This window comes from Rhincodon typus, chromosome 16 (assembly GCF_021869965.1).
Source record: "Rhincodon typus isolate 14 chromosome 16, sRhiTyp1.1, whole genome shotgun sequence".
Classification (NCBI taxonomy): Eukaryota; Metazoa; Chordata; class Chondrichthyes; order Orectolobiformes; family Rhincodontidae; genus Rhincodon; species Rhincodon typus.
Window position 1 is genome coordinate 35,278,493 of NC_063347.1, and position 17,574 is coordinate 35,296,066.

The following is a 17,574-nucleotide window of genomic DNA, read 5'->3' on the forward strand; positions in this document are numbered from 1 at the left end:
CGCATATCTGCCAATTAAATCTAAAATACCCCTACTGAATAAAAGCCCAACAAATTGAGTTATTTCGCGTGACTACATTCTATCATGTCAAGAATTTGCTGCTCTGAGACCCAACTCATTGAATACAAAATATAGGTCTACAAGTCTGGGTCACAGAATTACAGAGTGGAATCTAGTACAGATATGATTCTCTCCTGATGCCAAGCATAAAATGCACAGAAATAGGTATAGTAGCTGTAATTCCTAAAATGGACCAACAGATGACCTCTTTTAGATGACATGATCTTGAACTTTTGAGGAAATGTCTGGTTCATGAAGACAACAGAATGTATTATGAGCACCGAAATAAGTTGCTTTACAATGGGTGGGAGAACAAGGAGTTCAAAATTTAAAACAATTATGAATACATGTACATCTTAGAAAAGTGGGACATCTGTCATATCACATACTAAATAGCCTTCAACAGTGTAATAGGAAGCCCAATTTGATTAGGCTCCGCAAATTCAATATGAATATTTACACATCACTTTGAGTGCCACAGGGACACCTAACCCAAAAAAAGCTTAAGCCTCACTTTTGCCAAATATAGCCTCCATTGATTCAAGCCTTGCCTCACTCAATGACCATTCCTAACCTCTCCTCACCACCCAAGCCTTAATTTCTCATTAGTCATTGTTGATTTGCACCAAATCCAATTGACCCAAATTTCAAACTCAGCAGATGTGTGGAGAGAAAGCAGAGTTAATGTTTCAGGTCCAGCGACCTGTCATTAGAACTGATTGTAGCTAGGCAAAGATTGGTATATATGCTGAATATGTGACTGGGGTTGGGGGGGTTGGGGAATTGTGAATGATAGGTGGATTTGGAACCCAGAGAGAGAGAGAGAGAGAAACAGTTGGGCAGGCAAAGGAATGGGTAAAAGTCAACCTGACAGAATCAATAGCTGCTAATGGGGACCGTTAGTAGCTGGGAATAGGTAGATTGTTGTTGCAGCCATTCGATGGCAAGGCCTGGTGTGTGGGGGTTGGGGTAAGGACGAGAGGAGGTGCTCAGGCCCTAAAACCATTGAACTCAATATTGAGTGCTGAAGCATGCAGCGTTCCCAAGTGGAAAATGACCTCATAAACCTCACTTAATAATCTGTCTGACTGCCTGTTGGAAACAGAAAATGAACAGTATGAGGTTCTCCTATTAGATTTTGCAATATCAACATATCCATTAGTCTCGTCAAGTCTCTTCTTGGTTTTGTATTCCCAAACATCCTCACTGAGAGTATCAGCACCATTATTTCAAACAAGTAAATTTCTAGAATTTTGAAAGCAAAACATCTTGTATAGAACCCAGATTTTTTACTGCAATTAAATCCATTAATATTAAAATGTGTACTAAATATATAAACAATAATTTGATAATAGACATGACACAGCATTTTTCTTTCCAAAAACAAACTCAGTAGAATTAATCTTCATTTTTCCTTACTTTTGTAATTATGGTATTTAACTGAAACTTGGAAGAAAGAGCAAGAAATTGTATTTTTTTTATTACAGCTAGTTGAAAAGGAGCAGAAACAAATCAAAGCATACTCCTTGAGGCGACTGTTGTTAATAGTTAAATGAAGAAAAACAAAAAAACATTCACAAAATGATCCAACTTATATCACCAGTCAGCAAAATCAGACAGCAGCAGCAACTTGCAAGACATTGTTTGATATACTATAATAATGCTTAACAGCAATCAGATACTATCACCCACACTTTAGCGTAAACACTGATAATGAATTTATGAATAGTGAAGCTATTAATTATTAATTAATTAGGGATATACTACACCAAATACATTTTCTTTACAAACAGAAAAGCAAGGCTTATTTCATACAGTAAAAAATTTTAGCAGTTGTCATGCTCCTTTAAATGTTAATATTTATTTGAATGTGTGAAATATTCCAGAACAAATTATTTAACAAAATAAGCCTTTTATGCTGCAGATTGCTTAACAGTGTACAGATATAGAGAAATTTACCAAAATCTCGATTGTTACGCTGTCCTTAAATTAATGTAAACTAAATTTATAAAATAAATAATTAATAGAAAAACACACATATGTGGACTGTTAGGATGAAATTAGAGTTATCTGAACTGAAGTTAATTGTCTCAGGAGTCCTAAAACTTACAACAGTGCATCACACACAGTCTGTTCTCCCTTGTATGCTTCAAAGACATGTGCCTTCCAAGCCTGTAGTCAGAAAACCAGAACACTGGCCTTAAGGCATGCCCACTAATTATTAGCGGCTTAACATTATAAAAATGTGTGTTATTAAAAGGAACAGAGCACAAACCGAAATATTTTACTTTTCACTAGATGTAAAAGCATTTTAAACTACTATCAATTTCAATCACAGAAAAGCATCAAACAGTTCAGATCCACAGTTAAATTACTGTAGAGATCTGAAGTATTATCACATTTCTGAAGTCACAGGATTCGGCTGAGTTCAGAAGTTGTAACACATAGTATCTGAAGGCAAATCAAATTATGCTGCAGAAATATTCTTATTAATAAAACCCACTACAATTATGATTATTAGTTTCCATTAATGTTACAGTCTTACTTTGTTTTTGTTGGTTCCATTTAATAGTTGGATGACATATTCAAGCCTGATTGATGCTGGCTTCTTGACCAACCTAAGATCATGGCAATGCAGCCCTGAATGCTAACCTTGAATAAATGCAAATTATAAAATAAACTAATTAACTGCTGTTCAGTAATGATCAATTTCTAAAATGAAAACTTTATTCACCGAACAATAAAAACAAAATAACTCAGAAGCAACATGTTGCTCAAATGAAAAATTCTACAAACATATTGACTAACAACCTGTTTTGTGAATGTGAACCACGGCTATTTCAGAACTCCTGTTCAGATTTATGAAGTTTAAAGCATTGCTATAAGCATTACACAGCAAATCTATTGCTATACTAACATTGACTAGCTATACAGTCCACTAATATATTAATAAACTCTACTAGACAGAAAATTCTCTGCTCAAGAGCAGACAACTTTGCTTTTTGCAAAAAAAAACCCAATGAAAATAAAATTAAACCCAATTAATATAGGTTACTGTTAACATAACAGCACTTTAATAAGTTCAGTTTACAGAACAAGTAAAAATGCTGACAATTTGGTGCTAATGTTCTTGCTCTTTTCAATGTTAGTTTTCTAAAGTTTGACCCTGCTGACACCACTCATGAAGCAGTCACTATAAAATGTAGAAAATTGCAGAGATTGAACAGTTAAAAAGATTATTAGCAACAGAATATAAAGGATATTTTGTGAAAATGATTTAAGTAAACTTCAAACTACTGCAAAACCAGATGTCAGAAGGTTCACCATTTGCATTCTGTCATTCCTCTTAAATCCTAACAACAGCTGAATTGACACACACAGCTCTGCTCAGAAGCTTAAATAAACCTCAGACTCCTATAGATTCAGCTTCCTATTGGAAATCCATGTTGACCCAAAAAAGAGAAACAGGTTAATTGTGTCTAGAATGCTACACATCTATATATCAAATCTGCTCATTTTTTCTAAGCAACTTAGAAATGAATATAAAGTCTAGACGCCTGCACTGACTTCTAATTAACATATAACATTGCAGTAACTCTGAAAATTAATGAAAAGCCAATCAGCTTTCATTGCATGATCCAATTAGTTACACAGAGCTACTGCAAGCGATGCTAAAATTGCCACTACATAACTCTGTTGCAGCAGTAATTGATGTATCAAAAGACATGCAGAAGCAGTAACAGTAAAAAGCACTGACAGGATTTAAAAATATAACTTCCATTTTACATTCTGCAACACCACATAACTTAGGATCAAATAGTTTCAGAACAAAAAAACTCCCTGTATCATAGCTGTGAAATTCAGCATTTCAGGTAACAATGTAAATTATTTCTTACATAGAGGTTCTAATTTAAAAAAAAAACTGAAACACTTACCTTTAACTAGTATTGTCTATGTGCCTATTTAATAACCACCATAGCAGAAACAAAGAAAGGTTTTCAATGTCCGTTTAATAAGGAAAGTCTGGCTTCTACATTAAATAGAAACTGCTTGACGAGGCCCTGTGGGGTACTCAGCAAGAGGTGGAGAAGCATTCTCACACAGACTGTCGAACTGCCATTTGCAGTAGCTTAGCTATTCAAGGACTGTGTAATAAAGAATGCCAGTCAGGTCACTTGGTAGGGAGCTTTCACAGACTGACTCGCGTTTGTCATACACCCAGCTAACCTCCAGCCTATTGGCAAAAGTCATCAGATTAAGCCAAACCCACTTCTCCAACCAGAGCTGGGTTATTACAAAATGTGATTCCTTCAGCTTTAAGGGGAGGTTTTGCTGGAAGAGGTCCTGCTCTGTCCAAGTCAGAGGAACAACACAAATATCCCTTATAACATTTGTTATATGATTTCCCAAAATAAGAAATAGCACCATTGTCATTGTTCTTCCTATGTTTCAAACCCATAACTACTGTGCAGTATTTTAAAAAAATGAAAAATAAAAGCAAACAAAATTTAAATTGTGAGCACCTTTAATCCTGACAGCTGTACGTAATTTACCAGCCCTGAATTCAAAGTGATCAGTTCTCCACATATGGTTTTAATTGTTGTAATAAGTCGTACATGCAATATTGCTCACAGGCAAATTTTTATTTCCACAGCAGATGAATGCAATTCCTGCATTTTTGCTGATCTACTACAATACTAAATACAGGACCATGAAGAGGAGACACACAGGTTTAAGAGGGTTTTTTTGTGTTGTTTAACATTAAAAAAGGTAACCTATTCTTTCTGCAAAAGGCAAAGATGTACTGTACAAAAGCTACTGTAGTAATACATAATTATTAGATCATTCTGCAAATAGTAATTGACTACTTCCAAATGCAGTGTCCTTATGCTGCTTTAAAATAAACTGGAATGCAACCATCACAATTTGGAAACAGCACAAATTATGTGAGCCTCTACATACTGCTTCATAGAGAACAAAATATGGTAAATTCTTATGAAAAACAGAATACTGTGTTCCAATTTTCTTACCCAATTCTTCAAATAAAAATCTTCTGAACAAAGTTAGGGGAATTCTAACCTAACCTGCCAGGTCACTGGAGCACCAAATTAGGCTGGGTATAAAACAAACACCAAATCCATATCTGTCCCATTGCCTAGGCAGATTGTTAAAATTTGTGTGTTTAACTCTTACTTGGAAATTGAGATTTCCATCATCAACTAGGTGAGAATGTGGGATGACTGGACCAGTATTTCACTTACGTAGGTTTCACATGCCCACCATTACACTTTAATTGTCGGGTGTTCTAACGCAGTAGGTGCACTGCTTATCCATAGTATGAAAAATACATGCTGCTGTTCCTGTAATCATAATGTCTACGAGGATGGATGACTAAATCATCCGCACAAAGTTGCAGCAAATATTTTTTGAATAAGAGGACATAATGATGTCCTGGGTTTGATTTCAGCCTTGGGTGACTGTCTTTGTGGAGTTCACACATTCTCTGCCTGTCTGCATGGATTTCCTCTGGGTGCTCTGGTTTTCTTTCACAGTCCAAAGATGTGCAGGTTAGGTGGTCTGGCCATGCTAAAAACTGCTCTGTAGTGTCAGGGGTATGCAGCTTAGGTGGATTAACCATGGTAAAAAAAAACCATGCAGGGTTATGGGGAAGGGTTGGGGGAATGGGTCTGGGTGTGATGGTCTTCGGAGAGTTGGTGGAGAGTCAATAGGCCAAATGGCATCTTTCTGCATTGTAGGGAATCTATGATTCTATAACATTACAAGTGGGACTGAATACTGCATAAATAATGAATGTCCCTCTATCTGATCCTATGATGGAGAGAAAGACAGGTCTAGGATATGACTCTGAGGAACTCATGGTGATGTCTTGGGACTGAGATTACTTGTCTCCAACTGCCACAATCATTTTTCTTTGTGCTAGCTATGATTCCAAAATGTGGAGATTTTTCTCACTGACTCCCATTGACTTCAACTTTATTCAGGTTCAGGCACATGTAACTAAATACTGTCCTAATGTTAGTAGTTGGCAGTTAATGTCTCCTTATCTCTGGAATTCAGCTTTTGCGTCCACTTTTGGACCAAAGTTGGAATGATATCTGGAGCTGAATAGTATTGACAGAAGCTAAACTGAGCATCACTGATCAGGTTACTGATGAGCAAATGCCACTTGGCAGCATTTTACATTCAAACCTTCCATCACTTTGCAAATGGTTGAAAATGAAACACTGGGACAATAATTTTCCAGTCTGAATATGTCTTGTTTATTGTGGACCAGACATATCTGCGAATCTTCCACATTGTTGGATTGATACCAATACTGCAGAACTAATGAAACAGCTTGTCAAGGGCTATTGTGATTTCTAGAGAAAAAGTCTTCAGTACCACAGCCATTCAATCTTTTTTGAAATCATGTGGACTGAATTGATTTGGCTAACAATTGGCAACTCTAATGTGGAGGAGTTTAGGAGGAGGCCAAGATGGATCATCTGCTCAGCCCTTCTGGTGTTACATAGTTGCAAATCAGTCTAGTCTTTTGTACTGAGATGCTGGGCTCTACCATCATACAGAATCGGGGTATTCATGGAAACTTCTGCTCCCATTAGCTGTTGAACTGTCCGCCATCATTCATGACTAGATAATACAGATCTATACAGCACTGATCTGATTGATTGCTATGGAATTGCTTAACTTTGTCTGTAGCATGCAAGCAGTCATGTGCTATAGAATTGTATTATGATATGCCCATCTCATTGAACCACAGTTGGTTGAATGGCTTTACGGTAATGGTGGAATGAGGGTATGCTGGACCACGAGGTTACAAATTATAGAGGAAAACAATTCTGCTGATCCTGGTGGCAGTCTTAAGCTAACTAGCTCTGATCTGATTCTATCCAATTTGGCACATTGGAAGTGCCACACAACATGACACAGAGCCATCAAAATGAAGACAGGCTGTAATCATTCTGAATAATACTTTCATAAATGGATACATCTATAGTGGTTAGTTTAGTTGCTAGTAGTGGTGAATATCAAAGAAAAAAAAACGTCAAAGGCTTGGTGCCAGACATTTAGAGAAATAATTATTGATCAACTGCACAACAGTTCTGGCCATCAGAGAATAAGGATAAAAAGCAACATCATTTTCTATGAGTATTTACAGCTGTACAGATCCGTAGAAACACCACGACAGAGCTAATTTCTTCATTACCGAAATCTAATCTCTTTCAACATTCAAGAAATTTCTAGGCGCCATTAGTCAAAAACTGGAAAAAGCTGATGATACAAATACAAGCAAAACTAAAGATTATACAGTAAGCACTATACCTCCCTGTCTATCTTTTATCAAAAAAACGAAAACAAAAATAGAGCCTGCTCATCCAATTAACCAAAAATATAGCAGTTATGTTGTCCTAAAACTACAGCTCCAAAGGCCTTCTAAAGGAAAATGCACCATTAGAACATTTTAAGAGAGGTTTTCTACAGTCTTACCTGTGTTCAGATATTGGACAATTCCACTACTGACTTTCTTCAGATCGGCGAAAATATGGAGCCCATGTGACATCTTCACTCCTTATTCAGTGTGAATGCCACCTATAGGCAGGAACATGCAACTACAAGCCTGCAGTTCTTAAATGACAAAACTCTCTCTCTTAAATTAGCAGTTTAAAGGATCATGACCATTAAAGGGTTAATGAAGAGAAAAATAAACGCAAGCATAAGCAAAAAAAAAGACAAAATAAAATGACAGAAGCAAAGCCAGTAAAAGAAATAAGTCAACTATGCACAACATTCTACTTCTGAAATAAAAGCAAAGACCTTGGAAAGAGAAACTGGCAGCAAACACTTTGATTATGGATTAGGCATTCAATGATGACTGTGCAAACAACATATGAAGTTTTATTGTACAGATCAAGCTACAGATGACCCTCAGGAAAAAAAACCTCTAAAATTCTTGATTGCCCTTGAAAGACGCATCACATAATTAACATTCCCAGTCTTCCCATAAGATGCTCAGAAAGATCCATAAAAGATTTATTCAGAACTGGTATCAAAATATTATCACTACATATCCTGAAAGCTATGTATCACAGCAAGCAGCACTCCAGCATCCAAACAAACAGTCTAGTAGAACATAAGGTACATACTATCAAATCAGTGATCATTAAGTGTTGAGAACACAGTTTTTACACTGCATTGCTACATTTCATGCAACACCAATACAGTAAGGATTACTATCTCTAGCGCAACTTATGCTCAAAAGGCAGGTACAAACAACTTTGCCTGGCAAGCAATTATCTATCCATTCTGAGGTCTCTCTGGACACAGGACATTCTTCTTCAAAGCCAAAGGAGAATGAAAGAGATAAACAATGAGCAAACAGGTAAAGAACTACCAAGACTGCACACTAGGCAGAAAATGCAATGAATCCAGGTCATACAAAATTATTTATGATCATAGTGCTATATTGTGAAGTAACAAAAGCCAGCTGAGACCAATATTTACCCATCAAACACAAAGAGATTGAAGAAGAACATTCCAATAATGATGGCTAAGCAGTGATGATGAGTGACAGCAAGCTGTAACTAAAGATCCAAATTGTCAAAAGTGCAACAAGTAACGACAAATATCTTTCCAGATGGATTTATGTTCATCAGATTAGGATGAATTGTCAAACTTCCAGAGCATTACATTGAAGTCTGAATTATTAACCTTGTAAACTCTGTTTTACCACTTGCGCCATTATCAAATTAACAATGTCTATGTACAACAACGTATATCTGTTTGGGATACCTTTTTTATCTTTGGGAAAAGGAGTTACGTTGTGTTATATGTCAGATCAATATACTTTTATGAGATACAATATGTTAGTATATCTTTAACAGACATGTTCAGAATATTATGGAACCGATGAGGGAGCAAGCTATCCTATGGAACCGACGAGGGAGCAAGCTATCCTATGGAACCGACGAGGGAGCAAGCTATCCTAGATCTGGTCCTGTGTAATGAGACAGGAATAATTAATGACCTCATAGTTAGGGATCCTCTTGGAAGGAGTGATCACAGTATGGTTGAATTTAGAATACAAATGGAGAATGTGAAGATAAAATCCAATACCAGGGTCCTGTGCTTGAACAAGGGGAACTACAATAGAATGAGGGAGGACTTGGCTAAAGTAGACTGGAAACAAAGATTTTATGGTGGGACAGTTGACGAGCAGTGGAGGACTTTCAAAGCAATTTTTCAAAGTGCTCAGCAAAAGTATATTCCAGTGAAAAGGAAGGACTGTAAGAAAAGGGGTAATCTGTCACGGGTGTCTAAAGAAATAAGGGAGGCTATCAAATTGAAAGAGAAGGCATACAAAGTGGCCAAAAACAGCATGAAACTAGAAGATTGGGAAAACTTTAAAGGTCAACAGAAAGCCACAAAAAGAGCTATAAAGAAAAGTAAGATAGAACATGAGAAAAAACTAGCACAGAATATAAAGACAGATAGCAAAAGTTTCTATAAATATATAAAACGAAAAAGTAAACGTTGGCCCTTTAGAGGATGAGAAGGGGAATTTATTTATGGGATATGATGAAATGGCCGAGGCATTGAACAGGTATTTTGTATCGGTCTTCACAGTGGAGGACACTAATAACATGCCAGTACTTGACAAAGAAACGAAGATAGGTGAGGACCCAGAAACAATCATTATTACGGAAGAGGTAATGTTGGGCAAGCTAATGGAGCTAAGGATTGATAAGTCTCCTGGCCCTGATGGAATGCATCCGAGGGTACTAAAAGAGATGACGGGAGAAATAGCAGGTGCGCTGGCGGTAATTTTCCAAAATTCGCTGGACTCTGGGGCAGTCCCAGCAGATTGGAAAACAGCAAATGTGACGCCACTGTTTAAAAAGGGAAGTAGACAAAAGATGTGGAATTATAGACCGGTTAGCTTAACCTCTGTAGTGGGGAAGATGCTTGAGTCTATTATCAAGGAAGAAATAGCAAGGCATCTTGATAGAAATTGTCCCGTTGGGCAGACGCAGCATGGGTTCATGAAGGGCAGGTCATGCTTGACAAATCTTTTGGAATTCTATGAAGACATTACGAGCGAGGTGGACAATGGGGACCCAGTGGATGTGGTGTACCTAGATTTCCAAAAGGCCTTCGACAAGGTGCCGCACAAGAGGCTACTGCATAAGGCTGCATGGCATTAAGGGTAAAGTATTAGCATGGATAGAGGATTGGTTGACTAACAGGAAGCAAAGAGTGGGGATAAATGAGTGCTATTCTAGCTGGCAGTCAGTGACTAGTGGTGTGCCTCAGGGATCGGTGTTGGGACCGCAATTATTTACAATTTATATAGATGATTTGGAGTTGGGGACCACGTGTAGGGTGTCAAAGTTTGCAGATGACACTAAGACGAGTGGCAGAGCAAAGTGTGCAGAGGACTGTGAAACTTTGCAGAGGAACATAGATACATTGAGTGAGTGGGCAAAGGTCTGGCAGATGGAATACAATGTAAATAAATGTGAAGTCATACATTTTGGTAGGAGTAATAGTAAAAAGGGTTATTACTTGAATGGTAAAAAGTTGCAGCATGCTGCTATGCAGACGGACCTGGGTGTCCTTGTGCATGAATTACAGAAGGTAGGTCTGCAGGTATAACAAGTAATTAGGAAGGCAAATGGAATTTTGTCCTTCATTGCTAAAGGGATTGAAATTAAAAGCAGAGAGGTTATGTTGCAGCTGTACAAGGTGCTGGTGAGGCCACACCTGGAGTACTGTGTGCAGTTTTAGTCTCCTTACTTGAGAAAGGATGTATTGGCACTGGAGGGGATGCAAAGGAGGTTCACTAGGTTGATTCCGGAGTTGAGGGGGTTGGCTTATGAGGACAGACTGAGTAGATTGGGATTATATTCATTCGAATTCAGAAGATTGAGGGGGCATCTTATAGAAACATATAAAATTATGAAGGGAATAGATAAGATAGAATAGAGAGGATGTTTCCACTGGCAGGTGATGCTAGGACAAGAGGGCATAGCCTCAAGATTAGAGGGAGCAGATTGAGGACTGAATTGAGAAGGAATTTCTTCACCCAGAGGGTTGTTAATCTATGGAATTCCTTGCCCAGTGAAGTAGTTAACGCTACTTCAGTAAACGTTTTTAAAGAAAAGGTAGATTTTTTTTGAACAATAAAGGAATTAAGGGTTACGGTGAGAATGCGGGTAAGTGGATCTGAGTCCACGAAAAGATCAGCCATGATCTTATTGAATGGCGGAGCAGGCTCCAAGGGCCAGACGGCCTACTCCTGCTCCTAGTTCTTATGTTCTTATGTTCTTATTATCACTGTAACATAACATATGACCTGAGGATATAACAAATTTGAAGCATGACACGATACAAAAGCATGCTACTCTGTAGAACTTAACAGTGATACTTATATGCCTATGAATGTAATGTTGTATATACTAGGTAGCTTTATTAAACTTTTTTGGATTTGTTCAGTTCTTAAAAGAGGTAACGTAAACATTGCCACATCAGGTAAAATAACCTCCTGGAAGCAAAAGACAAAAACCCATATCCACAAGGGCACTAATGTGTCCATCCAGTGTACTTCTTGTGCCCTTACTACCTTTGGTGCTTCATTCAAGTGGCTTCAACATGTAGTACTGATTAATCAGTCAAGACACAAAAGGAGGCTTCCTTCCCTTGTCTCACACGACATCCTGAGACTTCACAGTTACCATGTCGACATTGAGAATTCCCACAGCCACTCCCTCTTGACTTTCTATCACTCTGCTGCCAACTCCAGTTAGTCTGTACTACCAATTGCACATGGCATAACCCAGGGATGGTGATAGAAATATCTTCAATACTGGTTCTTTGAGTACCATTACGACAGACTGTTGCTTTACTAGTCTGTGGGACACCCCTACCAAATTTGACACAAGTCCCCAGATTTAGTAAGAACGTTATAAAATCAACTGGACAAGTGTGCCTCTGTCATAGTTAGATCAATGCTAGTTGGTTCATGTAGGTTTATCCCTATTGGACTTTTCTGTAGTGGTTTGCCATACAGGCATCTTTTTGGGGGAAGTTTATTTGAGATTTTCTCAAGAACCACTTTTTGGTTTCCAGGGGAACTCTAGTCCTAGATTCCCTAAATGATTTGATAACTCATTTCATTATATTCCTTCAATACAACAGTAACTATGGTTCCAGCATGTTTAATTGGCTGCAAAGCACTTCAGATATTGTCATGTCATAAAGGTCATTTTTTAGAGTTTGGACCTTAACACGTGGCAATGGTTGCAAGTTATATTTTAACTGCACCTAATTCACAATAACTTAAATACTTTATAACATATAAATGTAAACCTTTGTTATGCAACTATGTGTTATTCAACACTGTTCAGTATTCAATTAACAGTGTCTTCATTTAGAATAACATCTATAATAATATACGGTAGCTCTGAAACTTATGCAACCTTAAGCTAGAGACTCCATATTGGTTTGTAAGAAATCTATCATCCCCTTGACTTTAATTTCTCCAGCCAAATATAAGTTAGGAATAGAAGTAAGTTACTTAACCCTTTGAGTCTGCTTTGCCATTCAATAGGATCATGCCTGATCTGTTTGTGATATGAATTCTATATTCTCAAACCACATTCTCATTTGATTCCCTTTCTCAACAACAATCTATCTGTGATTCAAAAATATTCAGTAGCTCCAACTCCACAGCCTTTTGATGCAGAGTTCCAAAGTTGTAGATCCCTCAAAGTTTTCCTCATTTCTGTCGTAAACGGCCAACACCTAGTATCAAAATAAAACTCTCTCACTTCTGGTTCACCCACAAGAAACATCCTTTTCACATCTACCTTGTCAAGGCCATTCAGGATCTTGTACACATGAATCAAGTCACCTCTCACTCTTCTAAGCTCGTGAAAACAAGCCCAGTCTTTCCTCATAACAGAACACACTCATTCCAGGTACTAATCTGATAAACCATCTCTTAACTGCCTCCAATGCATTCTTATCCTTCCTGAAATAAGGAGCCCAAAACTGAACACGGTACAGAGACAGAGAAATTAAGGGTAGGAGTAAATCTGTCAGCCCTTTGAGCCTGCTCACCATTCAATGACCATGGCTGATCATCTAACTCAGTACCCTGTTCCCACTTTCTCCCCATACCCCTTGATCTCTTTAATCTTAAGAACTATATCTAACTCTTTCTTGATAACATTCAATATTTGAGCCTCAACCAATTTCTTTGGCAGAGTCAGGCTCACCACTCTCTGGGTGAAGAAATTTCTACTCATCTCAGTTCTAAATGGCCTACCCCATATCCACAAGACTGTGACTCCTGCCTCTAGACTGCCCAGTCGTCAGGAACATTTTTTTTGTGTTTACCCTGTCTAGTCCTGTTAGGACTTGATAGGTTTCTACGAGATCCTCCCTCATTCTTCTAAACTCCAGTAAATATAGTCCTAAACTGATCTAATCTCTTTTCATACATCAGAGGATCCTGCCATCCAAGGAATCATTCTGGTGAACCTTCATTATGGTCTCTCCATAGCCAGAATATCCTTCCTAAGATAAGGAAACAAAAACTGCACGCAATACTCCAGCTGTGGTCTCTGCAAGGCTCTGTACAATTGCAGTAAGACATCCTTGCTCTTGTACTCAAATCCTCTTGCTATGAAGGTCAACAAACCATTTGCCTTCGTCACCACATGCTGCACCTGTTGGTATTCTTTCAGTGACTGGTGTACAAGGATACCCAGATCTCATTGCATCTCCCCTTTCCCAATCTATCACCGTTCAGATAATAATCTGCCTTCCTGTTTTTGGTACCATCGCGGATAACCTCACAGTTAATCATATTATACTCTCAGTTGTTTACATTATACTTCATCTGCCATGCATTTGCCCGCTCACTCAACTTGTTCACATCACAATCAAGCATCTCTGCACCCTTTTCACAATTCACCCTCTCATCCAGCTTTGTTATCAAGAGGTGATCTCACCAATGTACTAAACAGAACATCATTTTATGTTCAATTCCTCTTAAAATAAAGGATAACATTCCATTAGCCTTCTTAATTACTCCTGAACCTGAATACTGACTTTCTATAACTCATGCATTAGGACAGCTAGATCCTTCCGTACGTCCAAACTCTTCATTGTTCTCCATTTTCAGTAATAGTTTGCCTTTTTACCTTTCTGCCAAAGTGAATAACTTCACATTTTCCTACATTATACTCCATCCACCAGATGTGTTACTCACTCAATCAAGCTGTTTGCAACGATCTGCAATCTCATTTTGTCTACTTTACACATACAGGTAATTCTCCTATAACATGATAGCTGCGTTCTTTTGCGATTTCGGGCTATAGAAAATCACATTATAGGGAAATTGCTATAGAAAATCGCTGTACAGTACCGTAGAAAGTTTGCATTATCCAAACAGTGTCCACTATTTTTCAATTGCATTACAGCCAATTCGCATTAATGAAACACGCATTATAGCAGAACTACCTGTACTTTCCTACTTATCTTTCTGTCATCTACAAATTTAGCTACCATGCCTTTGCTCCCTCATCTAAGTCACTGAAAGGACTTGTAAACGTTTGAGGCCACAACATTGTGGGACTCCATTTGTCATATCCTGTCAATCAGAAAAGACCCATTTAAGCATAAAGCTGTGTTTTCTACCATCCAATCTTCTATCCATGCTAGCATATTACCTCTGGGACCATGACTTTTTATTTTTTGCAATAACCTTGTCAAGCGCTTCTGAAAATCCAAAAACATTACGTTAACACACTCCCTTTATCTAATTCACATGTTAATCTTTCAAAGAACTCCAATAAATGGATTAAGCATGATTTATCTTCACAAACCCCTGCTGACCCTCCTTGATTGTAATATTTTTTCTAGGTATGCAGTCATAACCTTAATGATCAATTCTGCCATTTTCCCACAAGAGACATCAAGCTACCTGGAACTGTTTCCTGTTTTCATCCTCCCACCCTCTTGAATACTGCATTATTGTTAAAAATGCCCATAACTGAGTCACAAAATGGTTGTTAGGGCTGCCCATAACTGAGTAATCAATCTGTAATATACTTAAAAAAATCACTAAAGGATTCAAACCAGTTTCATACAGTAAAAATGGCTCCCACCCCTCCTTATCATTGAAGCCTGTGTATGTTTGTGCCTTTTGTGCTGTATGCTGTAACTGTGCTGTAAATCACAAATAAAGGTCACCTGAATCCGCTCTGAGACTCGGACTCTCATTGAAAATATAAGATCTAACAATTTGATGTAGTCGGGCAGGATCGCTGAAGGAACCCAGACCTCTCCATAGACTAGAGACCCATGTCCACACCCATAACGGTCAGTTGTCTAAACTTGATGGTGTCTCCCTTCAAGTAATTCTGAATTCCAAGCTCCCTCAATTGTGACGTATGTATACGGCGGAGCTGAGGTATCGTCTCCGACCAGGTTGATACGGCAGAGCTGACATAATAGTCGCTGACCAGGGCGATACAGTGGAGCTCGGGTAGTCTCTGACCAAGGCTAATTAGGCACAGGACCCGAGAACCAAAATTATCGCAAAGCCAAATGATAAGAATACAGAACGGTCAACAACTACCAAGGGTGGGCTGGCCCCACCTGACATATCAAGAGATGAAATTCAACTGAAACTAAAGGTATATATAGAACAACAATTCAACCTACATAAAAGCTCTGTGAAAATCAGGCAAAAGTACAATACCACCATGGGGCAAAGGTCCCTGGATGACATTAAAAGGGTCTGGGGAAAATTGACACATACAGGAGAGAATGAACAAATAACGTGGTCCCTTGTCCTAATGGGACAGATCCGTTGTCAGAAAAGGAATGAGGTGGTACACAAATCAAGTCATGACAGCTGAAAAGTCAAATAAAGACTGTTTGTGGCAAATTGAAACACACCAAAAAGAGACAGGAAGAATGGGAGGAAACCTCCTGACAATAGAGTCCAGATCCTCTACCAACCTCTCTTAAATTTTTTTTTTAATTCATTTGTGGGATGTGGGTGTCACTGGTTGGCCAGCATTTCTTGCCCATTCCTAGTTCCGCTTGAGAAGATGGTGGTGAGCTGCCTTTTTGATCCACTGCAGTCCTCCTGCTGTGGGTTGACCCACAATGCTATTACGGAGGGAATTCCAGGATTTTGACCCAGCGACAGTGAAGGAATGACGATATATTTCCAAGTCAGGATGGTGAGTGACTTGCAGAGGAACTTGGAGGTGATGGTGTTCCCATCTTTCCGTTGTCCTTGTCCTTCTAGATGAAAGTGGACGTGGGTTTGGAAGATGCTGTCTGAGGATCTTTGGTGAATTTCTGCAGTGCATCTTGTAGATAGTACACAGTGCTGCTACTGAGCGTCAGTGGTGGAGGGAGTGGATGCTTGTAGATGTAGTGCTAATCAAGCAGGCTGTTCTGTCCTGGATGGTGTCAAGCTTCTTGAGTGTTGTTGGGGCTGCACTCATCCAGGCAAGTGGGGAGTATTCCATCACACTCCTGACTTGTGCCTTGTAGATGGTGGACAGGCTTTGAGGAGTCAGGAGATGAGTTACTTGCCGCAGTATTCCCAGCTTCTGGCCTGCTCTTATAGCCACTCTGTTAATGTGGTGAGTCCAGTTGAGTTTCTGGTCAATGGTAACCCCCAGGTTGTAGTTAGTGGGGGATTCAGTGATGGTAACACCATTGAATGTCAAGGGGCGGTGATTAGATTGTCTCTTATTAGTGATGGTCATAGCTTGGCATTTGTGTGGCGTGAATGTCACTTGCCACTTGTCAGCCCAAGCCTGGATATTGTCCAGATCTTGTTGCATATGAACATGGACTGCTTCAGTATCTGAGGTGTCATGAATGGTGCTAAACGTTGTGCAATCATCGGCGAACATCATCACATCTGACCTTATGATGGAGGTCATTGATGAAGCAGCTGAAGATGGGCCAAGGACACTATCCTGAGCAACTCCTGCAGAGATGTCCTGGAGCTGATGACTGACCTCCCACAACCATGACCATCTTCCTCTGTGTTAGGTATGAATCCAACCACTGGAGCGTCTGCCCCCTGATACCCATTGATTCCAGTTTTACCAGGGCTCCGTGATGCCACACTCGGTCGAATGCAGCCTTGATATCAAGGGCTGTCACTCTCACCTCATCTCTGGAATTCAGCTCTTTTGTCTATGTTTGAACCAAGGCTGTAATGAAATCAGGAGCTGAGTGGCCCTGGTGGAACCCAAACTGGACGTCACTGAGCAGGTTATTTCTGAGCAGGTGCTGCTTGATAGCGCTGTTGATGACACCTTCCATCACTTTTCTGATGATCGAGAGGAGACTGATGGGGCGGTAATTGGCCAGGTTGGATTTGTCCTGCTTTTTGTGTACAGGGCATACTTGGGCAATTTACCACATTGGCGGGTAGATACCAGTGTTGTAACC

The 17,574-nt window shown here is 39.0% G+C and overlaps 1 protein-coding gene across 11 annotated transcripts in view; it reads right to left on the bottom strand.

Moving 5' to 3' along the window:
* prickle2b (prickle homolog 2b) overlaps window positions 1-17,574 on the bottom strand; it is a 273,140-nt gene that overhangs the window by 114,885 nt on the left and 140,681 nt on the right. The window contains exon 1 of one of the 11 annotated variants that reach the window (XM_048606549.1): window positions 3,996-4,200. The exons of the other annotated variants lie outside the window; for them this stretch is intronic. The gene's annotated coding sequence lies outside the window, so the exon portion shown is untranslated. Of the gene's footprint in view, window positions 1-3,995; window positions 4,201-17,574 lie in introns of those variants that run through there. 11 annotated transcript variants of the gene reach the window in all.